The sequence below is a fragment of the Formica exsecta genome, unplaced genomic scaffold (assembly GCF_003651465.1).
Source record: "Formica exsecta isolate Colony F162 unplaced genomic scaffold, ASM365146v1 scaffold155, whole genome shotgun sequence".
NCBI classification, from domain to species: Eukaryota; Metazoa; Arthropoda; class Insecta; order Hymenoptera; family Formicidae; genus Formica; species Formica exsecta.
Window position 1 is genome coordinate 293796 of NW_021848872.1, and position 7964 is coordinate 301759.

The window sequence follows — 7964 nt, forward strand, 5'->3', positions numbered from 1 at the left end:
AATTTACGTGCGGACACAACATAATATAATAGTTTAAAAGATCTATCAATAAGAGCGCGATGTTTAAAAAAAACAAGCCCGCTACCCGCACGGGAAAAAGATACAAGATACAGATTTAAAACAATCGCTTATATCAGCGCGAATATCACGTCCAAAGCTACCACCGCGCTCGAGCTTTCCTCTGCCACGGTCGATTGTTATCGCGTTGCCGGTCACGTATTGTCTCATTAAAAAAAAAAAAAGAGAGGAAAAGAGAGAAACTACGAAAGAAGGGTGGGCGAGTACTCGCGATGCTCGCGGGATCGCTCACGCGATTGTTTCGAACGAACGTCGGTCGCGTCGGTTGATCGAAAGTGTTCGTAAGTGCGGCAATCTTGGCCGGCGTAATTTTGTGCAAATAGTAATATCGTGCAGACCGAGAGTGGCTGCTAAAAGCTGTTACTGCTACTGCTGCTGCGCGAGTGTAACGCGCGTTCGCGTGTCGACCTATCATTTTCATTATGCCCACCTAGAGACCCAACCACCCACAGTCAGATAAAACCAATTATATTCTATCCACTCTCTGTGCCCGACGTCGAGGTAAACGTTGTCAGCGTTTCTAAGACGGGACCGCTGGCCGAATGCAATTTTACTTGCAAACCAGTCATTTTACATCGTAAATATCTGCCGTATGAGTGGTAGTGAGTCGCTTATATTGACGCGAGCGATCGTTCTCCATGTGCGTGTTTGAGAAATCACTTTCGTCCCATTCGCGCCAACCATCCTGTCATATTTACCTATAAAATACGAATTTTGGTGTATGTTTGCGAGAGAAAATATTTTCTATAATCTAAAGTTTATTAATTTCCCTATATATTCACAGAGTGCGATAATATCCCCGAGCGGATAGAAGCGAATTTTAAAGCAAACAACTGAGCCAACTCCCGCGAACATGTCAATTCTAATGAAGGATCTAATTCGCCAAAGTAGATAACGATCTAAGCTCGTGTCGTGCCGAGGCCTAGTATTTTCCCCGTCGGAAAAAAGGAAGGAAGTCGCCGCGTGCGTTCGCGCATACGAGAGCACACAGATGAGCGTATCGCGCATCGGTCCGGGGAAACACGGCTTTCGAACAACGGGGAGAATCGATCGCGATGTCTAAACGTTTCTAGGAACAGCCAAGTGTCGTGCCGAATGGAATTAAGTAACGGGGAAGTCGATATCACGCGGTCGGAAAGCTCTGTATTGTTATATAGCTGAGGGGCGAGTGTAACGCGCGTTCGCGTGTCGACCTATCATTTTCATTATGCCCACCTAGAGACCCAACCACCCACAGTCAGATAAAACCAATTATATTCTATCCACTCTCTGTGCCCGACGTCATGTAACGCGCGTTTGCGTGTCGACCTATCATTTTCATTATGCCCACCCAGAGACCCACAGTCAGATAAAACCAATTATATTCTATCCACTCTCTGTGCCCGACGTCGAGGTAAACGTTGTCAGCGTTTCTAAGACGGGACCGCTGGCCGAATGCAATTTTACTTGCAAACCAGTCATTTTACATCGTAAATATCTGCCGTATGAGTGGTAGTGAGTCGCTTATATTGACGCGAGCGATCGTTCTCCATGTGCGTGTTTGAGAAATCACTTTCGTCCCATTCGCGCCAACCATCCTGTCATATTTACCTATAAAATACGAATTTTGGTGTATGTTTGCGAGAGAAAATATTTTCTATAATCTAAAGTTTATTAATTTCCCTATATATTCACAGAGTGCGATAATATCCCCGAGCGGATAGAAGCGAATTTTAAAGCAAACAACTGAGCCAACTCCCGCGAACATGTCAATTCTAATGAAGGATCTAATTCGCCAAAGTAGATAACGATCTAAGCTCGTGTCGTGCCGAGGCCTAGTATTTTCCCCGTCGGAAAAAAGGAAGGAAGTCGCCGCGTGCGTTCGCGCATACGAGAGCACACAGATGAGCGTATCGCGCATCGGTCCGGGGAAACACGGCTTTCGAACAACGGGGAGAATCGATCGCGATGTCTAAACGTTTCTAGGAACAGCCAAGTGTCGTGCCGAATGGAATTAAGTAACGGGGAAGTCGATATCACGCGGTCGGAAAGCTCTGTATTGTTATATAGCTGAGGGAAAAAAAGAACTACGGTCGCACGAAAGAATTGCGCTGCGTGTTTCTATCGCGCGGGAGGACGAGAAAATGAAAAGGAAGAAAATGAAGGAATATGCCGAAACGACGCGCTTCTGCGTCGCGTGAAACACGAGGGCGGTTACGACGTTCTCGCATGAAGCATAAAACAATCCAGTTTCGCGATATGCACATGCGTTTAAATGACCACACATTTCTGTAATATTATCGCAATATAATTTCATCTCATTTGTCAAATACCAGTGCGGTCGCTAATTGTGATTTAGTTTTACGCGACGTTTAAAATATCTATCTGTTTAAGCAAAAAATGTCTCATATTTCACATCTCTTGTATTGTTATATAGCTGAGGAAAAAAAAGAACTACGGTCGCACGAAAGAATTGCGCTGCGTGTTTCCATCGCGCGGGAGGACGAGAAAATGAAAAGGGAGAAAATGAAGGAATATGCCGAAACGACGCGCTTCTGCGTCGCGTGAAACACGAGGGCGGTTACGACGTTCTCGCATGAAGCATAAAACAATCCAGTTTCGCGATATGCACATGCGTTTAAATGACCACACATTTCTGTAATATTATCGCAATATAATTTCATCTCATTTGTCAAATACCAGTGCGGTCGCTAATTGTGATTTAGTTTTACGCGACGTTTAAAATATCTATCTGTTTAAGCAAAAAATGTCTCATATTTCACATGTACAATATTATCGTCTCTTTTTAACAGAGAGCGATATATACATTTATTGTGATCGATATGGAATTGCCGTCATTCCATAATTGTTTGCGATCGGGCGAATAACTGCCATCGCGTCTTTCTCAATGTCCATCTCCATTTTTCGGACGTGGAGGCCGAAACTTTGTCTTGCCGAACACGGACGAGACAAATCGTCTATGGCAATAACTGTCGAGGATCGCGCGCCATTCGAGGGAGACTAAAAGTAACTGGACATTGACGGCGGGGCGGGAAGGGGAATGGATATAGTATATCTCGGCGCGATAGGTCGGCACTCGGCGGCGAAAAAGAGCAACAAAATCAAAAGGAGAGCCAAAGATCGTCCGTTATATAGCCGCCATCTCCCCCGTGCCGCTCGTAATCCACTTGTCTTCCCGGCTCGCACAAACTCAGAGACCGGCCTCGACTGACCTATCACGTCAGACGACCGGCTTGCTTTCCGTCAGATTGCATTACAGGGCTAAGCTTTCATTAGCCTCGTACGTCAAGCGACAGCTTAACCTTTCTCCGCGCCATCCCCCCATCCCATCTCTACCTAGTCGGGGGCTCAGTAGTAACTGATAATTCATTCGAGCCCGCGCCGTCTCGGCGCGGTTTATGTCTCGCAAAAAGCCAGTACACACATGCACGCGCTTTTTACGGATAACACTTTTGTGTTCTCTTCCACATTTCCCGTTAAATCCTATTCCCATGTCGCTGTAATTGCAGGGGGCCACGAAATTTTCCACATTTTACACCGAATTAAGAAAATTGCAGTTAATCGATTCGATTAACTGCGCTTTCTCCGTATTCCGCACTCATTCCGTAGTTATTCGCATGGAGAGGTAAATCGATCCGTAAGTTCAAATATCTTATGCGCAAGTTCACGGTTAATTGATTTCGATAAGAATAAAGAATAAATCAAGGGAATGTGAGAATACGCGCAATGTTTTTTGCACAGTTTGGCTCGTTATTAATGGCATCGATCACGGAAGCGGAGCGGGACATTTTTTCCCGCGTACGAATAGCTTAACTTTTAAGCGCGGTTACGCGTTCAAACGTTCCGCCCTCTGACACAGCGATATACATCTCTTGATTAATTGAAATAGGATATATCACTGTGATATATCAAATCATCATATGAATTCATAAAGGATGCGCAGATAACTCGGTACACCGATGCGGTGCGTGATAAACAAATATTTTTATCACAATATTTTACCAATTTATTAAAGTAAATATTAATTAAATGCTTTCTGTAAAAGAAAAATCTCACAAGCCCAAATTAATTTACTATCAGAATATATTTGACAATTTACAACGTCAACTTTCTTGATTAAATATTCATATCGTATTTTGCGGATAAAAATATTTGCCTTTAAAGCGTAGAGCGGTCAAACATGATTTACCTTGCCATTCAATCATCGTGGCACATTACAGGCATTAATATTCGAGTGCATTGCATACATTACATACGTGTAGAATGACGTATAACGCGTCAGGTGCATGCGACTTGTGGTTGTGAAATGCAGTTTCATAGCAGGAATTGAAATGTATATATTTGACAGGACGCCCGCGGCGTCGGATATACTTTGCGTAGACTTTGAAGCAAGCCTTGTACTCCGTAGATGTATTGCCAGGAAATCCCTGAATATTGTCTATATCAAAGAATCTTTCCCCTTTAGAAAAACCACTTCGATATACAATTCTCTCTTACATAGCCCTTTAAAGGTACGATGGGAATGTTCTGGTTTCCTTTTCTTGTTTTTAAAATTGGTTGAGTCGTATATAAATGTATCGGAAAATATCATTTCTCTGACTACTTTTGCAATTATTATCATTTAATTTTTTTTTTAATCAACATGTGTACTAGCACGAATTATAAAATAACCAGAAATGTTCTCGATGAAAGTGTTATTATATATATTGCAATAACTTGTAATATACTGTAAAAATATGAGAATATAGCCGCGAGAAAAGTTAAAGAAAATAGATTTCTACTGTTTATATCGGAGATGAGAGTTTAATAGATTTTTCAAAATGAACACATGAACAGAACACGATATAGCTACGGGACGCGCATCTCCGGAACTGAAATTGAAATGTATACGTTTTTGGAACACGGCCCGCAGCGATGCGTTACATATACGCGTAACCATCATCTGACAAAGGAATATTTCTATATCAGCAAAGCAGCTTTATATATCTCGCACACAAAATCAGAAAACAGAATCGTATTGCAAATGCCAAAATAAGTTCTTTTAACTTATTTTGTTTAATGTGAGAAAGGTAAAATATGCTTGTAAAATCTCAAAAAAAATAAAATAGTGTTTTAAATACCGCGACGTGTTATCTGCCACATTTGCCACTACTTTACTCTTATCAATAATTTCTTATAAAAATTCACGTATCATTCAGTTAGAAATATTCAATGAGAAATATTCATGTATGAAACGATCGCAATTTAGATTGTAAGATAAACAGTCGTTTGACGTGCTAGATTATTTGTTCGTTAAATTGATATGTAGGCATGTATATTCCTCGAGAACACTCGTATTCCATCAATTCAACAGCCCGAATACATGACTATCATCCTAACAAAGGAATATTTCTCCGCCAGAGCTTACCAGCTACATTCACTTTGAGGTAAATGCAGCTGAATATTCAAGGGAATTCAGTGGTTTGACGCGTTTCTCGGATTCCCATCTCGCCAAAAAGGATTACTATTACGGAAATTAAATTTAATTTCCGTTTTATCATCGTCACGATTGAATAAATTCGTTCATCGCGTAAAAGGAATTAGTCATTTTATATTCTTATCGCTAATCGATTAAGTTCTTTAATCGGCAAATATTTATAAAACGACAGTTGAAGAATGCAAATTACATTTCATGTCAGATGATCATTACATGAAACATGTACACATAAGTTAAAATCATGATTATTTTTGAAAACGATCCTCGATATAGTTGATGCTTTGCGATTCGTTGATGAAATTCTTGCCGCGCTTCGGGAGAAAGAAATCCCGTCGCGCGCTCCTCGAAGCGATTACACTTTTTCAATCACGAGTACCGCGATACGCGTCGAGAGCGCAATAGATTCTTGTCCTAGACGATCCGACAGTCCCGACGCACAAAGGAATACTTCTCCGGAACTGGAGATATTCCGGGCCGGCTGCATCCCACCCGTGGGAAATGCACCTGAATATCCGCGCGTATTCAGCCGCTTGATTTGTTTCGTAGCCCTCGGGGTAATCGAAAGAGGCGTTGCCCGATCTTGGCCCGTGTGTATATGTACGTGCCGTGCTTTTCGGAGCCAAACCTCGTTTGGAGGCCGTTTAAAACGTCGTGGCCGAGTGGCTATTTCACGAATGAGAAGGAGGGTCCGTGTATTTGCCTGTGGGCGCGTCGACCACGCGCACAAACGCACATGCCGCACACACATGCCGCAGAGATGGTAGAAATCCTAACGAATTCTTCACTAGGATGCTTCCATGTGGTATACCCTCCCAATAAAATTCTCTTTTCGCTTTCCGGCTCCCGTCGATCGAAGCTCCCTTGCCACGCCTTGGCCGAACACCCCTCGTTCGGAGAATTAAATCGTGGCACTTTGTTTCTGTTAGATACTTGAATGCACGCTTGTTCAGCTCGCTCTTCGATGTTCCCAGAGCGGGAAAACTTTTGATGTGTCGAAGATTAAGATCCGTGGCCGCGGAGTAGACTTGAGCCCCTCGAACTCTCGTTGTTTAACCGAAAGATCTCGCATATCGATTGAGAAAGAACCGCGCGCCGACTAAAAGATTGATCTCTCTTTCGTAGTAAATCAAGAGAGCACATCGATTCGTCCCCTTTGCCTCTTCTCCCGTTCTCGCTCGTTCGTGATTCGACAAGGGAGGTAGGCTATCTCGACAATCACACTATTCTACTAAGGCAGTCTCGAAGACGACACGTCGATATCCGAAAGGGAAAACTAGGCCACTTTCGCGGAGCTAGTCGCCCACTCTTTGCCTTGTCGAACTCGAAACATTTTCCGTCACAGTTTGCCGCTAAAGTCGTACGGAAATGTAGATTAGTTTCCTTTGACAGTGTTACCGCGGGAACAGCCACGACTCAATCAATCGGCCGCTTTTCCAATTTAGATCCCACAGGGGGCAGATCTTTCGAACAATGTTTCATCGAGTTAGCGTCGATACTCGTATTTTCAACGGTGCCTGAAACGGAATTTATGTGAAAGCGAGTACGTCGGAACATTGAAATTTCATTATGACCTTTTTCCGGTGCGAAACTTCTCGAAAATACTGCAATTGGGGCGCGCGATTATTTCCGGGCCTAATAATGTCATTCAAGAAAGTATCAGAAATAAATTTTGTAACTGAATCCAGATATTGGGTCGAAAAAAAAATAAACGGGAGCGCCTTGTACGTCGCGGAAACTTTGTCAGAGACTAGAACTGCGCTTCCAGACACTCATTGTCGTTTATTAGCACGTGGATATCGATAGCGTTAAATCGCAGAACGATCCGTGAATGTCCCAATACGAGAACGCTTGAATGTCTCCTTGTCTTTTTCTTCCGTCTTTTTTTTTCTGGAAGCTAAGTGAAACCTCTCGAGCGACATCCAGCGTCTCGCGCCAATATTGCCTGGCATGTTTCCACCCCCGGCTCTTTGCACTTTCCATGGGAAAATATCGACACATCTGTCGAATAAATACCCGTAACATCTGCCGTAATATCTCCATCCGGTCAGGATTGTCTGACTGGCCTTTTATATAATTCGCGGAGAGAACTCTCTCATATTCAATAAGCTACGGTCTATATATAAATCTAATGGGCACGATTCGCTCCCGGTGCAATTGCGGCTAATGTATCGACTAATGATCTAGGGACATACGATTACACATTTTAGTTACGGCCGCGTTCGTTTACACACGGGAACAATTTGGACAATACCCGGTGCATTGCTGCTATTATACGCGTATTAGGCGACAAATTACAGCAGGTTGCAAAATGATTTCCGTGCAACAAACAATGCATATACTACCTTCTGCATATTTGTATAAACGCATATGAGACGTAAATCGCGCACATATTGCATATATATATATATAT